The sequence below is a fragment of the Drosophila pseudoobscura genome, chromosome X, assembly GCF_009870125.1.
Source record: "Drosophila pseudoobscura strain MV-25-SWS-2005 chromosome X, UCI_Dpse_MV25, whole genome shotgun sequence".
In the NCBI taxonomy this organism is placed as follows: domain Eukaryota; kingdom Metazoa; phylum Arthropoda; class Insecta; order Diptera; family Drosophilidae; genus Drosophila; species Drosophila pseudoobscura.
Genome location: NC_046683.1, coordinates 35,763,624 through 35,786,684, shown reverse-complemented (window position 1 = coordinate 35,786,684; position 23,061 = coordinate 35,763,624).

Here is a 23,061-nt window from a genome sequence, read left to right as displayed (position 1 = left end):
CAATTTCTTGTGTCACTGTCACTTGTTTTTTGTTGCCTATAATTCACTTTACAGTCCACCCGGGGGCGCCATGAAAAATTAGAAGAGTTTTTCTAATCAGTTACCGAAAACTTTGGGTGGCTGTAATTTAAATTATTTATTTGGCGGGGCGAAAAACTTGATACGCTCGATCTATTTCAAGGTTGGCGAACAACTATATTTTCTTCACAATTCAAATCTCTTACTCTAGCTATCCTACGGTGGCAAAGCGGGGCGAATTCGCCAAGAGCGAGAGAGCGAGCTTTTATTGCGCTCCCGCTTTGCCCTAGCCTAACTTACACTAGACTTCATAATTCATAATTCATAATTCATAATTCCATCTATAACTAATAATTGTGGCCATGGATGGAAGGTCACGCAACAGTTACTCTAGCGTGAATAGTCTCTGAGATTTGTGGATGACCCAGATTTTCGTCCTTTGCGGGGGCGGAAGGGGGTGTGGCGAAATTTTTAAACAAACTCGTCTCGGTCCGATATAATAGGAGTGTGGATACCAAATTTGGTTGCTCTAGCTTTTATAGTCTCTGAGATCTAGGCGCTAATGTTTTACTCTAAGCAAAGCCGGCTATGCTACGTGTGTGTTAGAGAGAGACAGGGCGAGAAAAAATGAAATTGTTTTCTTGATGCTGGCTATAATAATAATACGATCCAATTCAGATTCTGCAGTCTAAAAGATATGGCCATTCTCTACGATTCTGCGTTTTTGGTTTTATCGTATCTTTAAAAATTGTGGATGCCACAGATTTTCGTCCTTTGTGGGGGCGGAAGTGCGCGGGGCGAAGTTTTGAAATATTTTTGTAGCAGTGACATATCACAGAAGTCTGGATCCGAAACATCGTTGCTCTAGCTCTTATAGTCTTTGAGCACTAGGCGCTGAAGGGGACGGACAGACGGACAGACAGACAGGGCTCAATCGACTCGGCTATTGATGCTGATCAAGAATATATATACTTTATGGGGTCGGAAACGATTCCTTCTGGACGGTACACACATCCACTTTTACCACAAATCTAATATACCCCAATACTCATTTTGAGTATCGGGTATAACAAGCGGGAACATTGTGAGACGCGACAAGGGCCGCGGCTCTCCTTTTATTCTTAGTTATTTCATTGTTTCCCATTTGGGATCTGAGAAAGATAGCTTTATATATGTTTACACAAAAAACTATTGCATTTTGGCACTCTCCGCTTCCAATTTGTAAGCAACACAGTATGAATTTGATTCCCGCACAATGATCCGGCGAGATCCGATCCGTTTTCCTTTGCTGACACAACATTGATTTTTTATACCCGGCCAAAGTGTGAGGATGCAGGGTGGCATCAAGCAAGGTGAAAGCCATCGCCTGTCAAGACGCTCGCTCTTCGGCCCACTACATGAAAGCGGTGGCTGCCCTCAAAGAGGTCTATCCAGGGGTTCAACTTTGGCCGTGAAGTGGAAAGATGTCCCCAGCCGTCCGAGAGCCCGAGCATGGGTCTCGGCTAAGCCTGCAGAGCCTGAGCAGATACTCAGGTTACTGGAGGTCTGCAGCCCCCACCTTCCTACAGCCGATTGGAAGGTGGCCAAGGTAGAGGATATCCAAGGACACAGGCGCCAGATCATCCTCTTTCCGTAGACTTCCTCACAAAGACGGGCGGTGTAGTGGATTATGGCTACAAGAAGGTTACCATATCCACCTACAAGTCGGATCACAGGGCCAAAAAAAATGCAGGTCGAGACATACCCGGAGCTGCCAGAGATCCCGAAAGAGGAGGCCTCGTGTGAGGAGGACAACCCGGCGTCGGATGCGGCGTCCATGATGTCGGACGACATCCTGGATGACTACGCGTTCGGTGAGAGCGACCTAGCCAGGGGTCCCAGCCACATCGCGTGGAGGAGCCGGAGTCCCCCGTCAGCGATCTAGAAACAACAATGGTGGAGGTGAGCCTCAGGCATATCACTGACGCTCCTACCGATAAACCTCCACCACTGTAAGGCAGCAAGCGCTACTAAACTGCTCCATCTGGCCAAGGGTGGAGCCGACATAGTCCTCATTCAGGAGCCCTGGATCCTCAGAAACATGGTCTCCGGTCTGAGGAGTTCAGACTATAAGCTATGCGCAGCTGAAACCGTAGGTAAAATTCGCATCTGCATTCTTGCAAGAAGGGAGTCGTGCTTATTTGTGCTCCCAAATTTCAGCAATGAAGACCATACCGCAGTGAGCCTTGAAGGCCAGGAGCGCTCACTCCTCCACACTCGCCTATCCGGGCCTCAATCGCAGACTGTACGGACATCGGTTTAATTGTGGGGCGCGACGCCAACGCACATCACTGCCAGTGGGGAAGCACTGACACAAACGAAAGGGATGAGTACCTTTTCAGTTACCTACTGACCACTCAGATGGTCTTATTAAGCCGGGGTAGTGACCCCACTTTCATTATTAAAAACCGCGAGGAGGTCCTGGACCTCACGCTTGCCTCTCATGAGACACAGAGGACATTTTATCCTGGGGGGTCCTGGAGGAACACTCCTTCTCGGACCACAGGTACGTGGATACTGTATTCTCCTTTTCATTACCGAAGCTAGTTCAATTCCGGAACCTCAGACAGACAAACTGGACTCGGTACTCTGACTACCTCTGTCGTGGTCTCCCTGAGTCCCCATCTGAGGAGAAGTTTTTCAGGAAGGCCACGACTTGTCTTCTTAAGATCTTCACGGACGATGAGTCGCGTAAACTTCTGCTAAATACTCACTTCCCTGGCTGCGATGAAAACAGACCCAACTACTTCGCACCTCCTTCTGTCGTCGCAATTGCCATCCTGAGCGATCAAAAGCTTTAAACCTTACAAGTCCGTGGGGCCAGACGGCATTTTCCCTGCCCAACTGATTCACGCCGGACATTAAGCCATTAATCGGCTCAAAATAATTTACGATGGAATCTTCTCCCACGGGTGCATCCCTGACACCTGGCTTCAGACCAAAGTCGTTATCATTCCCAAGGCAGGCAAGCACTCGCACACTTCCCCAAAAGATTTCAGAAGCGCCAGCCTTTAGCAATAATGCCAAGTATCTTGGCCTAATCCTCGACAGAAAACTCGATTAGAAACTAAGCATAGAGGGTAGAGTAAAGAAGGCCACAGAGGCCCTTTACACATGCAGGAAAGCAATCGGTCTAAAATGGGGAATGACCCCGCATACGGCTCGGTGGCTATACACCGACATCATACGGCCAATCATACTTTATGGAGTGGTAGTATGGTGACTCAGAAGAGCTCGACACATAGCAGATCTATGCATTACCGGCGGGCATTACTCCAGGCGAGGGGAAGCCCTGGATACCGTGCTGGACCTCCTCCCTGTAGATCTCACTTTCCGCCCTCAGAATGAGAGAAGCCAAACTGTGGAAAGCAATTACCGGAGAAGACAGATTATTGTATCCCTAGTGATCACCTCTCGACGCCTTTATAGGTATCAATCCCACCTAGGGAGGACTGGGAGATGGGTGAACCAGGACACTGATGGCTCAAAGTTAGACGGCTGCGTGGGAGGCGGAGTCTACTGTAGCGAGCTGAACATCAGTCATTGCTTAAGGCTCCCGGATCACTGTAGTGTGTTCTAAGCGGAGGTTGTGGCTATCAAGGAAGCCATTTCTATTGTCTCCAAACTACTTCTAGACATGCATTTAGTGTGTCTTCTCGGAAAGCCAAGCAGCTATTAAAGGTTTAGGCTCAATATCGTCGAATTCAGCGACTGTAAATGACTGCCGCAGGTCTCTGCATGAGATCGCAGAGCAGTAAAATCTCTTCCTTATATGGGTCCTCGGCCACAGGAACATCGAGGGAAACGACGCCGCCGACGAGCTAGCCATACAGGGTACTACGATTCCTCTGTTATCATCCAATTCGATTTGTTCGTCTAAGTGCAAATGTGGAGATTTATGCGCTGAGAGAGCAAGTAGGGAGCAGAGAGGGAGAAGAGAGGGAGCAAGAAGCGATGCCTTTGGCTACGTGCAGGCTTCTCACGCACAAATTGTTCGAGCACAGTGCAAAAAGAAGATGACAGCAGACCGTTTCCTGCAGGGTCTCGAGACTGAAATGACCACATCGATCAAAAAAGCGCTCAGCAGAGCACAGTGCTTTGTAGGTACTCGAGCCATCACAGGACACTGGTAGATAGGCACTCACGCCTCTGTCAATCCCTTATATCAACTTCTGCAGGAGTTGACGGGACGAGGAAGAGGAGGAATCAGTCTCCCACTTCTTCTGCCATTGCCCGGCCCTTGGAAATCTTCGTCTTCGGATTCTCGGGCCGCTTTCGTCACGGGGACCTTGTCCAAATTCATCCAAGCCTCTGGATGGGACTGCCGTTAACCTGAAGTAGTCTGCTCTCACGGTTCAGGCAACGAGAAGGGGCACATGCCCATGCGGCAACACAATGGACCTCTTATAGGTCCAAGTGAGCTTTGGGGTGGGGGGAGGTGATTATCTCCCCTTCCCGCCTACCGCCTTAACCTAACCTAACTTAGCCTAATCAAATTTTATGACGACTAATATTTTTTATAAATGGGGTTCTGAGGGGAGTTCGGGATACGTAACCTATCGCTAGAGTTTCTGCTATAATGTTTGTCAAAGACTCTACACATTAGTCAAAGCCGAAATTTAAATACTAAATCTCAAATTGTGCCAACGGGGCTTAGCACATTTTAAGTTTAGCACAAATTACAGATTACTATGATAGATGGGAAGTCTTTAGCATGATTGCAGAAACCATCGCAAAAACTTGGAATTTGTAAAGCCATGCCAGAAATGTTGAGCGACTTAGATGCAATTAACAGATTAGCAAGTAACAATGACATTCTGCGATTCGGTTTGTCGACCAATTTGACCAATTTCAATTTGGTGGTCCAACGCTGAGGATAAAGGCCGAGATTCCCGGCTCCGAATGTTTCTTGTGGTCAATCAAATGAATATTTTACCTTTAAATGCTTACAGTAGACCGAATATCTATAAACAATTTTAAAGAAAACGAGGTGGAACGTTGTGAGTTGCTGCGGACACCGCAACTCTACAGTTATACCCGATACTAGGTCAGTATGGCTCTCCTCCGGCAGACGCCGCTAATATTAAACGACACGACAAAGAGTGCGTGCGAGAGAGACAGAAAATCAGTCTGAGCGTGACGTCGGGCGCTGCGTGGCCAGTGCAAATTGATTTGTTCCTTTTGGCTATAAAAATGATATGATCTCATTCAGATTCAGCAATCTGATAGATATGATCATTATCCATGATTCTGATTTAGTTTTCTTGTATCCTCAATATTATGGATGCAACAGTTTTTCGTCCTTTGTGGGGGCGGAAGGGGGTGGGGCGAAATTCTGAGATATACGTTTTATAGTGAGATCTAACAGAAATGCGGATACTAAATTTGGTTACTCTAGCGTGAATAGTCTCTGAGATTTGTGGATGCCCCAGATTTTCGTCCTTTGCGGGGGCGGAAGGGGGTGTGGCGAAATTTTGACACAAAACGGTCAAGGTTCGATATCACAGGAGTGTGGATACCAAATTTGGTTGCTCTAGCTCTTATGGGTTCTGCGATCCTTGAACTCATATTGCAATTGGCAAAACCGACCATGAAACCTGTGTGTTAGAGAGAGACAGAGCGAGAAAGAATTATATTGTTGGTTATGAATTAGTGGACTGTATAATCGTTTATATCTTGAGCTTATTTATTATTTATTGATTGTTTAATATTGGTGGTTATAGTACAATTATATTACAATACTACAAGAATAGCGGGGGGTTCGATTCTGCGGCGGTACAAACTATGCGTGCGGGCGGCTTCGTCTCGAAGTTTCTACTGCATCAACTCCGCGAAAAGAAGTCGAGCAAAAGGGAATTGAAAGATCACGCGATAAGACTCGACGCGACGGTTTCAATGCAAAACAACGGAACGCATCGCTGTGTGCGTGTGCAGCTGCGGGTCTGGCCATGCGTGTGAGAACATTACAGCTATGTTCTGGACCCGAGTAAACAGCAACACAGCTATGCGCGTAAAAATAGTTACTTAGGCGGTGTACTACAATCATGAGCGTGTAAATAGGTCAATCGCAATATACATGAACATTGACTTAAAAACTACGAGGCTCATTTCTCACCATACCGGCCCCCCTGAACGACTGTTCAGAACAAGGGAAGCACAGCAAGTTTGGTAATAGGCCTCTTGTACACTCCTCGGGCGGTTTTGACGGTGACCACTCGAACCCTCTCGTCTTGGCCAGGATGAACTTCGGTGATTCGCCCAAGCAGCCACTTGCTAGGCGGTTGATTTGGCTCCTTCAGTACCACAAGAGTGTCCACGGTTATGTCGTTGGACTCCTGCTGCCATTTCGTGCGAGGTTGCAAGGAAGTAAGGTATTCCAGATTCCAACGTTTCCAGAATCCTTGAACCTTGGCTTGCAGTTGTCTCCAACGCTGCAGTCTGTTAATGTTGACGTCTAACAAGGACGGCTCCGGCACCGACATGTGAGGTTGACCTGTAAGAAAATGAGCGGGGGTAAGGGGATCCAAGCTGTGATCGCTTGGCGCGCACAGTGGGCGAGAGTTGAGTAACCCTTCAATCTGAGTTAAAATTGTTGAATATTCCTCGAAGGTTAACGCACTGCAACCAATTACTCGGCGAAGGTGGAGTTTGATAGATCGTACGCCTGTTTCCCAAAGACCTCCAAAGTGCGGGGCAGATGGCGGAATGAAGTGCCAGTTGATGTCCTGACTCGTCAGAAAATTAGCAATTTCCTCGTCTTGACTTTGAGATACTGCTATCCGTTGCATCTCCGTTAGTTCCTTTCTGGCTCCATGGAATGTTGTGCCATTGTCCGAGTACAAGTCGGATATAGGGCCACGTCGAGACCAAAAGCGTTTGAAAGCGGCGATAAATGCAGGAGTCGTCAAATCACTGACGAGCTCGATATGAATTGCTTTGGTGGACAGACAAACAAAGATGGCAAACCAAGCTTTGCCAAACTTCGGTGTCCGACCTGCTGATGTCTTGATGGTAACTGGTCCAGCGTAATCCAATCCAGAATGTAGAAAGCAGCGGGTGGGCTGAACGCGAAAGGCGGGAAGATCAGCCATGAGTTGTGTACTCGTTCCTTTGCGCTGGAGGAAGCATATCTTGCAGTTGAATACAATTTTGCGGACTATGTTACGGGCTCCCAGGATCCAATACTTCTGTCTCAACGTGTGAAACATAAATTCGACTCCAGCGTGTAACGATGTGACGTGCTGGTGTCTAGCTATTAAAACAGCGACTGGTGATTCCTTTGGAAGAAGGATGGGATGTTTTGCGTCATAGGTTGTCATCGAATTTCCAATGCGTCCTCCCACGCGCAGAATTCCTTGGTCGTCAACAAATGGAGTGTAGTGAATCAACTTGGATTTTTGAGAAAGGGCTTGTCCAGTGCTCAGCTGTCTGTACTCCACTTGGAAGAACTCCATCTGGACATGTTTGATTACCCTAGAGCGGGCATATTGACGATAAAAATGATGACAGGCGGTCCTTGCAACGAAGACGATGTACGAACCGAAAGCAATAGCTAAGTGTCCGCAAGAGATGTGACCAGGAGGAAGCTTTGTTGATCATACAGTTAAGATCATTTCCTTCATTGGAAATGTGTAGATTAACTTGGGGCTTGACCTTTACTTCCATCCGCTCAGCGTCCTCAGTCGACAGTGCGAACTTGGCCTTAGCAGGTGGCCAAGTGCGATGTGATTGGGAAAGCCACGGTGGTCCATTCCACCACAGTTGATGTTCTACCAGATCCTTTGGTAGAAGTCCGCGTGATGCACAGTCCGCGGGATTGTCCTCAGTGCGAATGTGTTGCCAGCAGCTACGTGGGCAAGCGTCTAGAATCTCAGCCGTGCGATTACAAACATAAGTGTTCCAAGTCCGTGGGGGCGATGAGAGCCAATGTAGTACAATTTCGGAGTCTGACCAACACGAAGTACTGGAAATAGGAACCGTTAGATTTTGCTTAACCAGAGACATAAATTTCGACAGAAGATGGGCGGCATTCAACTCGAGCCGTGGGATGGAGATAGGTTTGATGGGTGCCACCCGGGTTTTTGCGGCGATCAGTGTTACAGCGTAGTCATTATTGACTCTCACGCGACTGTAGATGACAGCGGCGTATGCATGAGATGACGCATCGGCGAATCCATGCAGCTCCATTGCTTGAAGTGGCGAGGATAGATAGCGGGGTATGCGACAGCTTTCCAGTAAATGAACTTCAGCTACAAACTGTTGCCACCGTGCGCATAGCTGCGCGGGATAGTGGTTCGTTCCAGTCGACCGAGCTCAGCCAACTATCTTGAAAGAGAACCTTTAGAAATACAGTTGTGGGGGCAAGCAACCCCAGTGGATCGTAGATCTTGGCAAGCTCGGACAGCAAAATCCGTTTTGTCAGAACCCCTGTGGCGTCGGGAATGGTCAACTTGAAGGAAAGCTCGTCCACAGCCGGGTCCCAGCGTATTCCAAGAACCTTGACATATTGAGTTGGGCTCTTTCCCTCTAGGGCTTCAAGTGGATACTCACAAATGTCCTGTGGCAGCGATTTGAGTAGTGACCAACAGTTTGAACTCCATTTTCGAAGTTTAAATTGAGCTTGGCTCAATAGCAAAATTAATTCATCTTTGAGTGCAATGAGATCGTCGATACTTTCGCAACCAGTAGGGATATCATCCACGTACGCGTCTCGTACAAGCACAGCAGCAGCCTTCGGACACAAATCGGCATGATCTTGCGCGATCTGCTTGAGAACTCGAACAGCCAAGAACGGCGAAGACGCTAAACCATACGTCACGGTCAGTTATCGATAATGATCGAGTGTAGCAGTCTCCTCCTTTCGCCAGACAATCCGTTGGTAATGCGTGTGATCTTCTGAAACCAGGATGCCTCTAAACATTTTCTCAATGTCCGTACAAAACACATAGCGATGCTGACGGAAACGTAGACATACTCCAAGTAAACCCCTTTGAATAGGTGGTCCGATGTGTAGTCGTGAATTAAGTGAAGATCCATTGCAGTCCTCCCCAGAGCCATCGAATACAACTAGGCATTTCGTGGTGGTGCTATCTGGTTTAAATACTGCGTGGTGTGCTAAGTAATTGTGATTGGCGGGACCGTTTTCTACGGTAGTAGACGGAATCACCTCCATGTGTCCTCGTTGTATATAATCCTCCATAAACTCGACATACTGTTGTTTGAGCGCAGGAAATTGTTGAAATTTCCGCTCGAGAGAAGAAAAGCGTCGTAGTGCTTGTGGCAGTGTGGACCCCATCGGAGGGGCAGATTCCTTGAACGGGTATTGGACGATGTACACGCCATCGTTTCTGCGGGCGTGCGTATGAACGAAGTGTTGCTCAGCGGGATCACTAGCATCAATGGTAGCGTCACTTGGTTGAACTCGTTCCATGTCCATGAACGATCGAACCAAAGTGTCCAGATCCTCGTGCGCGTGATGTGCTAGTGCGTGGTTGTGAGCATCACTACTGAGATGGTAGCTGCCTGTAATGACCCAACCAAAATTAGTGTGAAGTGCAATAGGATATTCAGAACCAAACTCTTTGCGTTGTCCAGTGTAAAGGTTCCAAAGCTGATCAGCTCCTAAGATCACGTCGATGGTTTACCAAATGTAGGGTCCGCTAAGGGTAGATCACGAATTCTTTTCCACATCGGTGTGTTAGACTCGATCCTCTGGGCTGGAATCGAGGAGGTTAAAGTGTTCATAATCAGACCTGTTACCACCACTAAGGCCGAGCTTGTGCGGGAGAGCAGCGTGAATGTGGCGCGACCTCTAGTAACCCCAGCAGGATTTGCGCCTAGACCAACCACTGGTATACGAGCGTGGGTGCGCGGCAAACCAATTCGTTGAATAAACGATTCGGCGACCATCGTTATAGTCGAACCAGTATCCAACAGTATCCTGCAGGTGGTCTCGTTGCCCCAGGAGTCGACTATAGTGGCCAAAATCGTTGGCAATATGGCCTGACTTTTGGCCACGAATTTCCTCTCCAATGTATGATGGCTGACCACGGCAGGATCAGCGTCAGCAGGGAAACTGGACGAGCGGACGGGTGAGTCAGCGGAGTTATTGACCTCAGCGGAAGCCGTGACAGAGCGTATGTCCTCTGGATGAACAAGAGTGTGGTGCTTCAGCTTACACAGACGGCACGTGTTTGTGGAATTACACTCCTTGACTTGATGAGATCGGCTTAGACAATTGAAGCACAAATTACCATCCCTTGCGAACTTGCGGCGGTCCACAACATCCAGAGCCTTGAATTGAGTGCACGCATAAAGACTGTGTTGCTCGTGACAATATACACAATCACGAGCAGACGTATTTGGCACGTCCACATGATGAGAAATTGCACGACGTTTATTCAGCACCGTGTGTGTATCCTGGATTAGCTTTGGATCTTGACAAGACTCAAGTGCATCGCAACGGGCGAAGACAAAGCCGAACAGGTCATTTATGGTCACGTTTTCCTTGCACGATTCACTGGAGGTGGCCCACGCTTCCTTGCATTCCGGGTCTAACTTTGAGAGCAAGATATGGATTAGCCACACATCGCGGCTGTCGCAGCTCAGCGCATGTAGACCACGTATACTTTCGTCAGCGGTGTCGACTATCTTACGCAACTCGGCGATGTTTGAACCCTTTGCGGTTGGCAACGAAAGAAAGTTTTGAATGAACGAACGAGCAATCAGTGACTTCTTGTTGTAGCGATTTTCGAGCCTCTCCCATGCGTCCTGGTAATTGGCATCCGATACGGGAATATGTTTTATCAAAGACAACGCTTCACCGTCCAGATAGGATTTCAAATAATGAAACTTTTGGCACTTGGACAGACTACTCTTCTTGTCGACTGAGCCTAAGAACAAGTCACTAAACTGCCACCAATCCTCGTATCTGCCCGAAAACGTCGGAATGCGTATTTTCTCGAACTGCAGCTTTGTGGTTCCCGATGAGTCCCGAATCCTCTCCAGAAGTTGAGTTTGTCCCTCAAATAAGCGTTCCACTGTGGACGATAGCAGTAGATTTGAGTTGTCGTGCTCATTCTCGTGACTGCTCCGGTCACGTATGGCTTCAGTGAAGATACTATGCGCACTAAAGAACCTTTTCTCATATTCGGGGATGTCCAAAACCGGATCCACGTATTCATCTTCATCATTATATTGCACCAGCTCTTCAGACAGCTCCATAAAGCGGTTGAAAGTTGCAACAAGTCGGTCCAACTTGTGCTCTAATGTTTGCACAGAAGTACATGACTGTACAAACTCTTGAGCCTCCGCAGCCACGCGAGTTAATTGGGATTTGCAGGCCCCACGTTGCTGAATTAGATGATGCACTAGGGCCTTCATGGCAAACAGCGGTTAATGGTATCACTCAAAATGTATATAAATAAACTCAAACGCGGAGATCCGGCTCGAAGGACCAAAATTTGTTATGGTTATGAATTAGTGGACTGTATAATCGTTTATATCTTGAGCTTATTTATTATTTATTGATTATTTAATATTGGTGGTTATAGTACAATTATATTACAAGAATAGCGGGGGGTTCGATTCTGCGGCGGTACAAACTATGCGTGCGGGCGGCTTCGTCTCGAAGTTTCTACTGCATCAACTCCGCGAAAAGAAGTCGAGCAAAAGGGAATTGAAAGATCACGCGATAAGACTCGACGCGACGGTTTCAATGCAAAACAACGGAACGCATCGCTGTGTGCGTGTGCAGCTGCGGGTCTGGCCATGCGTGTGAGAACATTACAGCTATGTTCTGGACCCGAGTAAACAACAACACAGCTATGCGCGTAAAAATAGTTACTTAGGCGGTGTACTACAATCATGAGCGTGTAAATAGGTCAATCGCAATATACATGAACATTGACTTAAAAACTACGAGGCTCATTTCTCACCAATTGTTTTCTTGATTCTGGCAATAATAATTATACGATCTAGTTGAGATTTTACCCTCTAGAACATATAGTCATCCTCTACGATTCTGCGTTTCTTGTTTTATCGTATCTTTAAAAATGTGGATGCCACCGATTTTCGTTCATTGTGGGGGCGGAAGTGGGTGGGGCGAAGTTTTGAAATATTTTTTTTTGCTGTGACATATCACAGAGTCTGGATCCAAAACATCGTTGCTCTAGCTCTTATAGTCTTTGAGCATTAGGCGCTGAAGGGGACGGACAGACGGACGGACGGACAGACGGACAGACGGACGGACGGACAGACGAACAGACAGACATGGCACAATCGACTCGGCTATTGATGCTGATCAAGAATATATATACTTTATGGGGTCGGAAACGATTCCTTCTGGACGTTACACACATCCACTTTTACCACAAATCTAATATACCCCAATACTCATTTTGAGTATCGGGTATAAAAATAAGCAAAAAGGTTTGCTACACCACTATCCGCATTAGCGCTCAAGCTACCCAGGTTCATAGCTGAAGAAAGAGAGCTCGTCGACTTTTTGGAATTTATGAAATGCCAAAAGGACCTGGGATTGATTTTAAGTCCCCTTTCAACGTCGGCAATATATTGGCTATACAAAAATTTGCTTAAGAAATCAAACTCCTTATGCTGCACATATCTCGCCCAGTCCACAGGGTGCTGGGTCTAACCAAATCGTTTAAAGTACTTCTTACGCAGATTCTTATATTTCACAAGAGCCATCGTATACCATGGTAACCTATAGGAGCCATGCACCCATTTGGAAGCATTGTTAAAAGTAATACGACGGACCGTATGCAGGAAAACACTATGGGAAGTGTCAGCATTAGGATGCGAGAGAACAGAAGCCCAATTAACGTTTAACAAACTATCCCGAATAGCATTCAGGCTTAAAGTATACTCTTCACACTCTTTATTAATGACTTGCCTTCAGTATTAACATACTCTCGAGTACTTATGTATGCGGATGATGTTAAACTCTGTGTCCAGTACAACGACATTTCGACAAAGTTATGACATTTCATCGTTCTAGCCCTTTGTTGGCTCCCTACACCCTATTTGGGGGTTCTCTTGAGAGAATTACCCTGGTGGATGATCTGGGTGTTATGTTAGACCCCAAGTTAATGCTTGGTGTGATATTTATGCACAACTTGATCAGGGGTGACATAGACAGCCCTGATCTGTTGAGCCGCATAAACTTCACGATTCCTATTAGACTGACTAGAAACTTTATACCGTTGTTCCTTCCACTTTGTAGATCGAATTATTCCTTGCATGAACCGTTTAGGGTCTTATGCTCGGATTATAATTCCCTCTACCATATTATATCCTCCACTAATTCTCTTCCTCTTATTAAATTACTAATCCTTTCACACCTTTCTAGTAATTAGTAATTGTAGTGGTATTTGTATTTTGTATTTTATTGCATGCTTAATTTCTTAATAAGTTTAGTGCTAATTTTCCTCGAATGTTAATCTAATAATAGCTATCTTTCTTGCATGTTCGCGTTCGGTTCGGCTACGCACCGTGCGTCATGCGGCAGCGCCCCTCGGTCGGTTGGGCGGGAGGAGGGCTGCGTTTTTCCTGGGATCCGCGCGTAACAGCCTTCTACTGGTGTCACACGGGCCACTTGACGGTGCAGTAATTGCATCGCCTCTTGATAGATGCAGTCATTGCATGTCAACGTCCATATTATCGGAAAAAAAAAAAAATAAAATAAAATAAAAATAAAAGATGTATTCATAATATGGTTCCGCCAAGGGCGAGTAAGAATGGAAATTAGCTGAGAATTCTAAAAGCATGTCACAATCCGCGATAGGCAGTTCGCAACATTTAACATGGCAATCTATATCCGAACTAACAAAAATTCAGTCTAGAATATTCTTTAGCCTATTAAAAACATTATTTACTTGGGTCCCATACTAAAAGAATAATCCATAAAGAGAATCTCGTGCGGCAAATGTACATTACTAGGTATCATAGACGACGATTGCGGATCGCCGGACCATACCAACGAACCCAAATTGAAGTCGCCAATAACTCAGAGGTGCTGACGGTCTCGCAGATTACTATAAATGTTAGCAATGTTCTATGTGTGCGCCTTGTATATTTCATAGCTGCTATTTGGTGGAATGTAGGATGCGCTAATAAATAGCGTCTTCAACTGGCCAGCCACCGCCACACCAATGTGATCCAGAACAGAGTCTCCATCCAGGAGACAAATCCGATCGCAGCGTAGGGTGCGTCTGACGACCACAATGACCCCACCACCTCTGCAGCACTTCGTTTTGTCACAATCTCTGTCCTTACGAAACACCTAGAAAGGCTAGGATCGAAGTATTCGTTGTCAAAAAAGTTAGAATTGAGCCAGGTTTCAACCAAAATGACAATGTCGAAGCCACACGTAGAGGTAGCCACGATGACAGCCTGAGCCTTGGTGCGCATGCCCGCTATATTTTGGAAAAAAATTCGTATAGACTTGGCACCATCCATCGGCACGGTTTCAGAAAGTGGCGGTGCCGTCCTGTTAGCGGCCACGGAAAATAGGCCCAGACGAAGGTCAGCCATATCCAACTGAGTCAGAGGAGGGAGGCTAATGCCTAGAGCATGCCTAAGCGTTGAAGTCCGAATCAGTAGCACACCATCCTTGTCCATAAAAGAGGGCAGTGAAGCAGCCGAGAGAGCCAATCTCTATGATGATGCTGAAGAGAGTGTTCCACATAAGAGCGCACGACGGGCTGCTGACTCTTCCTAAATGTCGAGAGCAGCGACGGCGCAAGCATAGCATACGAAGCTATGCATTTGCGTTTGTTGTTGTAATGATGACGTTAGAAGCGCACGTAGTCGGGAGAGAGCGCCAGCAAGAGAATCGTCATCTGATCCAGCAGCAGCCGAGCAAATATCGCACAAAGCGCAAATCGAAAAGTCAATGTTTTGTTGTTGTGTCGAGGAGGATTGCCAAAAATATAACAACGGGCTGTTGCTCATAGCAAAAAGGCGAAAAAGTGCAAGTAGAATATGTTGCGGAGAAGCGGCAATCATAAAACCAGAGGCGCCGCTCACTGGGGGTTTTTTGAAGTGGATGGAACTGGAGCTTTCTGAGTCGGCGTGGACGTCCGCAATGGCACAGCTGCACACAGATTAACTGCCGTCAAATCAGCTTCCGGCCTCTGTCTATTCACAAAGCGGGAAACCCTTACCGATACTGGCCAGAATCTATCATCAAAGACCACAGGGAATAGACGTTCAGGGCCCCAAGTTTGAAATTTACGAACTTCAACGCAGATAAATCAGCATCTCGCTTGGCCAATTTCACGCAAGAAATTTCCGCCTCCGGCACCTTGAGCTTATTAGCAACGAATTTCACCACCTCCTCTGGACCCATTGCGGTAGAAAATTTACCAATATGCAGGTCTTTGCTGCCCTGAATCACACTCAGCTGCTCGCAGCTCGGAGCAACACCAACAAGATGATTGGCATGCTTCGTCCGATTCTTCCTCTCCCTCCTTCTGACCGTGACGAAGCCCTCCAGATCGGGTAGGGGAGCAGCAGCTGAACCCAAGTCAATGACCTCAGTCGAGGTGGCGGCCACTAACCGTGGATACATTAAGTCGGTCGCCGGCTTTGGCCTATTGCATTTTTTTTTTTTTGAGCAATCGGCTTTTCACGCTCTTGAGAATTGATCGAAAGAGTCTGAAAATCAGACTTCAGACCCCGATAAAGGTTTTCCAGCTTCAGAACCTTGTCGTTATGCTCATCTATTTTCGAATGCGAGTCATTCGCAACCACACAGTTATCACACTGCCATAACAAATTAGGCGGATTTGTTAAAAGTTTAACTTCGTCTGCATGCAATTGCAAGCGGTCTGGTCAGACTCCCGAAAACCGGCGACCAATCGCCTACGATATCAACGGGAACAATTAGGTTCCCAATTGTGGTATTGTGGGCGAAGGAAGCAAGGATGTTAAAAGCCCTGTACCTTTAAATACATCCAATATATTGTGGTGGTTAAGTATACCAAATAACTGTCCAATTCTATTTGTCGTCTAAGTTCAAATGTGGCGATCTATGCGCTGAGAGAGCTCTTTTCAGGTCAGTGTGTAAAGCATCCAGGCTTGAATCAAAGCTTTCAAGAGCTCCCGAATTTTATTGTCTTTTTGTTGTTTTTCCTCCAGATGAAAGCCACGTCCCGCTTTTTATACCCGACACTCAAAATGAGTATTGGGGTATATTAGATTTGTGGTAAAATTGGATGTGTGTAACGTCCAGAAGGAATCGTTTCCGACCACATAAAGTAGATATATTCTTGATCAGCATCGATAGCTGAGTAGATTGAGCCCTGTCCGTCTGTCCGTCCGTCCGTCTGTTCGTCCCTACCAGCGCATAGTGCTCAAAGACTATAAGAGCTAGAACAACGAAGTTTTATATCCGGACTTCAATGCTAAGTTACTGCTACAAGTATATTTCAAAACTTCGCCCCGCCCACTTTCGCCGCCCACAAAGAACGAAAATCTGTGGCATCCACATTTTTAAAGATACGATAAAACCAAAACCGCAGGATCGTAGAGGATGACTATATGTTCTAGAGTGAAAAATCTCAACTAGATCGTATAATTATTATAGCCAGAATCAAGAAAACAATTTAATTCTTTCTCGCTCTGTCACTCTCTAACACACAGGTTTCATGGTCGGTTTTGCCAATTGCAAAATATGAGTTCAAGGATCTCAGAACCTATAAGAGCTAGAGCAACCAAATTTGGTATCCACACTCCACAAAATTTTGCCACACCCCCTTCCGCCCCGCAAAGGACGAAAATCTGGGGATATTCACAGATCTCAGAGACTATTAAGTCTAGAGTAACCAAATTTGGTATCCGCACTTCTGTTAGATCTCACTATAAAACGTATATCTCAGATCAGATCGGATCATTTTTAAAGCCAACAGGAACAAATCAATTTGCAGTGGCTACGCAGCGCCCGACGTCACGCTCAGACTGATTTTCTGTCTCTCTCGCACGCACTCTTTGTTGTGTCGTTTAATATTCGCGGCGTCTGCCGTAGGAGAGCCATACTGACTAAGTATCGGGTATATATGTGGAGTTGTGGTGCCCGCAGCAACTCACAAACTGCAGTCTAAAAGATATGGCCATTCTCTACGATTCTGCGTTTTTGGTTTTATCGTATCTTTAAAAATGTGGATGCCACAGATTTTCGTCCTTTGTGGAGGCGGAAGTGCGCGGGGCGAAGTTTTGAAATATTTTTGTAGCAGTGACATATCACAGAAGCCTGGATCCGAAACATCGTTGCTCTAGCTCTTATAGTCTTTGAGCACTAGGCGCTGAAGGGGACGGACAGAGAGACAGGGCTCAATCGACTCGGCTATTGATGCTTTATGGGGTCGGAAACGATTCCTTCTGGACGGTACACACATCCACTTTTACCACAAATCTAATATACCCCAATACTCATTTTGAGTATCGGGTATAATTATTGATACCCAAATAGTTTATTGGTACTCGAATCCAACAACAAATTTAAAGCTTTTAATATTGTTTGAGATGCCAAACATTTTTGGCACCTATTTGTGTTCAAAATAAAAAAGAGAACTAGGTTAAACTTTATAATATTTTTTTGATTTTGTGGCTGAGCTGAAGCCGATTTCTTGCTAGGGCCAGATAGGTAAGAGGTATGCAACCGATGATGAGACGAAGGCGGCTGATCAAATGTGATTGCCGAAGTGGCGGTGGCACAGCAAGGTTATTGCCGAAGTGGCGGCGGCAGAGCGCAGCAGCTCTGCAGAACATCAACGCTTTCAAAACATAGGCGGCTCACTCTGCTCATACAATAAAAATGCTTAAATTTACGGTTATTATTCGGCGGCTGGCCCGAACATACTCCCCCCGATGGGAGCTCATCTCTCAACAGATTTCTTAAGTGGCAGCAAGCATAGCCGAGTGACGGCCCTCCTGATGTTTCCTGAGGATGTCTTCAGGTCAGCGACGCGACACACTCCGTCCTTGCCCATAACAACATCGACCACTCTAGCCAGTGGCCAACGCATTGGAGGAAAATGTTCATCCTTCACCAGGACGAGATCGTTCTTGCAGATGTTTTTCGCGGAGGTACGCCACTTCGCACGCTCTTGCAAAAGAGTGAGATACTCTTCGCACCAACGGCCCCAAAATATTTGTTGTAGTTGGGTGACCCGCTGCCAGCCATCCAGACGATTGTACTTCAGCTTCGTTAGGTCATACTCGAGGATTTGCTCATGGGGGCCGCCTAGAAGCAGATGAGCAGGAGTCAAAACGTCTAAATCATCAAGATTTTCTGAAAGCGAGAGCAAAGGGCGAGAGTTAACAATTGCAGTGATCTGACAGATCAGAGTGCGCAGCTCGTCGAAGCTAAGCACAGATGGTCCAACTAAGCGGTACAGGTGTTATTTTGCGGTCTTCACCGCCGTTTCCCACAACCCGCCAAAATGCGGAGAGCGTGGTGGAATGAAACGCCAGTCGATCGCATTGTCCGTCCAAAATTGCCTTGGCATTCCTCGAGTGGAAGTAAAACGCTTTAGTGCGCCTAGAAACGATGGTGGTCAAATCCTTTACGAGCTCCATGTGTATAGCCTTAGAAGTGAAGCAGATGAATACGCAAATGTAGCACTTGATCGGAGGCCTCGTGCGGATTTCTGATCGGTAGAAAAAAGGTCCACAGTAATCTACTCCAGTAACTTCAAAAGCTCGAGATCCTTCCAAACGTTCCTTAGGTAGGTCTCCCATGATGTGTTCAACCATGCGCGGCCTAGTCCTGAAGCATCTCACACACTTGCTTACGACCCTTAACACTGCCTTAATACCTCCAATGGGCCAATATTCCAGCCGAATTTTGGATAGCAAGGCGCGAGGTCCGGCATGGAGGTTTCTTTCGTGATAATATCTTAACAGCGCAAAGGTAATGGAATGTCCCTTTGGCAGAATGAGCGGGTGCTGAGCGTCAAATCCTAGCGATGAGTTGCCAAGATGACCTCCAACTCTAAGTAGTCCAGAATGATCGATGAACGGGTTGAGCGAACTAATAGAACTGGATTTCATGACTTGACCATTCCGCCGAATCTCCTTTATGTCCATCCACAAATTTGCCAGCTGAATGTGTCGAATTAGAAGATGCGTTCCCTGCCGAATATCAGAAATGGTGAGTCCTGGATGCCTAAGACGATGTATAAATGTATGCATGTAGGGGAATGTGCGCTGCATGCGAAGGAATGAATTCGCAAATTTGCATCCGGACTTCGGCATCTGGATCATGCGGCATGTGGAGACGTGATTAGCAATACTCTCCGGGCAATCTCTAAAGTTGCTATGTCGTTAGTAGGAGATACAGGCCACTTATCCTTGGAGCCTAGCAAAAAATATGGGCCGTGAAACCATTGCACAAACGCGTTCTCTTTCGTAGTGATCCGACGCGTTTTTTTTTTTTAATTTCCTAACCAACCAACAATCTGGAAACCTGTTCTATTCCGCAAGTGCATGCCTTTTGATTTGTGTTAAAACATTATTTAACTTTTTATTTTTTGGCGTCGGCTTGTCGTGTTTGTGTTGTTGCAGTGAGTGAGTACGCATTACATTGCATTGCAGTCCGCTCTCGTCTGGTAGCTTTTGTTGTGTTATCACTCTCTTCCTATCACCTAAACTTAAATAACTGTTCTTTCTCTCTGTTCTTTCTTTCTGTTCTTGCTCTCGTAACTTTCTGTTCAGTAGCTCTCTCTCTCTCTTATTAGCTGCTGCTGAAACTGTTCTCCTCTCCTCCAATTAGCGTTTGTCTGGCACACTGGTTTGATAGCCATTTGTTTTGAAGTATTATTTGATTTTAATTTTGTTCAAATTTTTTATTATGGAGTTTTCTGTTGTATGTGCAAAAAAATCAAGAAATAAGCAGATGACCCACGATCAGCCGATTATCCCCTGCTGGCTCTGCGACAGCGTAGTGCACGCAAATTGTGCTGGATTTTCTGGCCTTGTGAGTGATGCAAGTGCCAATAGTCGCTCGTTGCCGAAAATCGGACTCCGACCAGTCAAAGTGTATGGCAGCTGATTTCGTTTGCCACCCCAAGTGCAACGACAGCTGCTGGCGATGCAGATTCGGTTGCCGAATTCATCGCTTCGGAGAATGTGCAGCCAAGTACGTCTGCAGCGTCCGTGTCCGTAGTGTCCGCAAGCTCACTAGTTGTCCCGTCCATCCCAATCCCACCAGTAAATAGACGTTCCAGACCTACGAATATTGCCACCACAGGTACTAGACCTGCGGTGACTAAACCACTGGTGGGAGTCCCACCAAAACGACAAGTTTTTGTTTCTCGGCTGGCCCCTGACCTCACATCTAATGATGTAATTGCTTTTATTCAAAGCAAAATAAAAGCCGTGGGTTTAAAGGTGGAGAAATTTAACTTCTCTTATGCCAGGGAGATAGCCTCGTTTAAGATAAGCATCTCCCCAACTCAATTTGACACCATTTGCCCCGCCAAATTTTGGCCGGAGCATTTGGTGGTGAAGGAGTTTAAGGGTAAGAAGAAGAATAGGCCCCCCATATCCCTTACAAATCTTTCCAGTGTGCCACCCTCAACCTCAACTTCCTCTTCCTCAACTTCCCGTCTTGCTCCAACCTTTCCAAAAAACTAACTTCTCTTTTAGTAACCTATCAGAATGTAAGAGGCTTGCGTAGTAAGCTCAGCATTCTTTTCCGGGAGAGTGTTGCATTTGCTTCCCACGTTATTGTGTTTACTGAAACCTGGTTAAATCCGGACATTCTTAGTTCCGAGGTTTTGGCAGGTCGGTACACAACTTTTAGAAAGGACCGTTCGTCTCGACGTGCACAAGTGGTTCTAATTGCAGTGGACTCTTACTTCACGTCAGAACACTTCACAGTCCAAGTTCAACAGGAACTGGAGTTCCTGTGTGTAAAACTGATTCTTCCCGCTTTCGCTATATTCATTACTTGCTCGTATATCCCACCTTCTTCGGATATTTCAATTTATGAGCAGCACTTGTCCGCTTTAACCGCTGTTGCTTCCTCGCTATCTGATAAAAATCGTATGATAGTTCTTGGTGACTTCAACTTGCCAGGAACTGTTTGGTCTTCGGTAAACGAGTCTAGTATCCTAGTGCCCATGTCACGACATGACTTTGTTGACGGCTTGCTTAACCTGTCCCTGTCTCAAGTCAATCATGTGAAAAATTCCTTGGGTCGATTGCGTGATCTATGCTTTGTATCGGATCCGACCATAGTGTTGTTAACCCGAGCCCTTCCGCTCACTATACCTGAAGACGCCTACCACCCTATTTTCGAGGTGTCGCTAGATATAGGACCAACTGTATTGGATCGGTCGAGTAGACTACCTGAACGTGTCCGCTGCTTTCGTAAAGCCGAGTTTGCGAGCTTAATAACCTCCTTAGGGATTTTGATTGGTCCGCTTTGTACTTGTGCACTGATGTCACAACAGGCAAAAACATTTTTTACAATGCTCTTGGCACATTTTTTGATTCTTGTGTCCCGCTTTCTTGTCCGATTAGATCTGGAAAACCCCCTTGGTTTATCAAAGAGTTTGTTCAGCCACAGACATGTATTTAATGAATATTAGGAATATACAGTTCAATCTCATACACAAATACTCATAAATAAAATTATCCATGTCACTTCATGTGAATGAATATGACGACACGAAAAATACATTAGCAACTAAAAATAGACAGTAGCACTTGTAAACCCGAACGCACCAAAAGGGATCAAGCAATAAACTATCTACTTTATTGCTGCCAAGTACCTAAGTAAATGCACTGAAATGTAACCCCCGCACAGAGTAAGTGTACCCAATCTAAAAATACACTCACAAGGAGCCTGTGCGTTCCTTCCCATAGAATAAGAATACCACATACCACTGTTCAATAAAATCAGTATCAGAAACAGTACCATAGCTGCCTGTCACTCATCTTCCATCGCAATCAACAGAGGCTGTCGCTGTGTCTTCAGATCTTCACTTGCGCACCGTAGGATACCCTCTCCGCAGTCCAACTGGTTCAAGTTCTAGTTGCGACGACCAAACTGTAGACGGTTTATATACCGTATGCAACCCAGCTTCCTACACACACACATACACACATTAACATTTGGTGACCCCCGACCTTGGTCATCCTTTCAAACTGTCTAACAAGCTACAGTGAAAGGATTCGATCTGGACATCAGATACAAAATTTGGCATCAGGCCATACACTTACGGTAGCATCTCCTACCAATAAGTATCACTTTGGCAATTCTGACATATTCAGGTTATCAGCCAACAGAAAAACAGCTATAGAATTCGATTACCACCAAGGTAATCAATTTTTGTTGTTCCGTGCGTTCCATAAATTGGAAACAGCACAAATCCCTCCATCCAACACATCACCTGTACTATTACCTTTCTGACCAACAACGATTGCTATTCGGAGCGTATCCAGCTGCAAAGCAAATAAAACACTCCCAACGGGTCAAAAAGTAATAAATACAAACAGATAGAATGGATACACATATGGAGGCAGAAGCTGCCGCTACAATGGCAATGGATGTGCAGCAAGAGATTGGTGAGGAAATATCGAGGTGCATTCGGAACTTTAAAAAAGATTCCCAAGAACGAAAGCAAACGGCCTCTTATTTTCAAGCCAAAATATCAGCACTGAAAATGCGTGGAATCGCTTCAACAAAAACGACTCCAAACTTCGCGATACAGACAAAACGGATGAATACGTAAAATTCCGTGAAGACTTACGTACAACATGTAAGCAACACATTACGTTCTTTACCGATTGCATGGATAAACTATCACAGACGTCTGGTGCTCGTGGGGACCGTCAGATCGTCTTTAAAGAAAAGCATTAGAATCCTCTAGTAGATGCCAAAGAAAGCGGTCTGATCCAGCAGTCCTCGAAGGATTACAGCAAACTGCTTTCACTATGTCGCCGACAAAAGGCCATAGTAGAGTCCGTTAAACG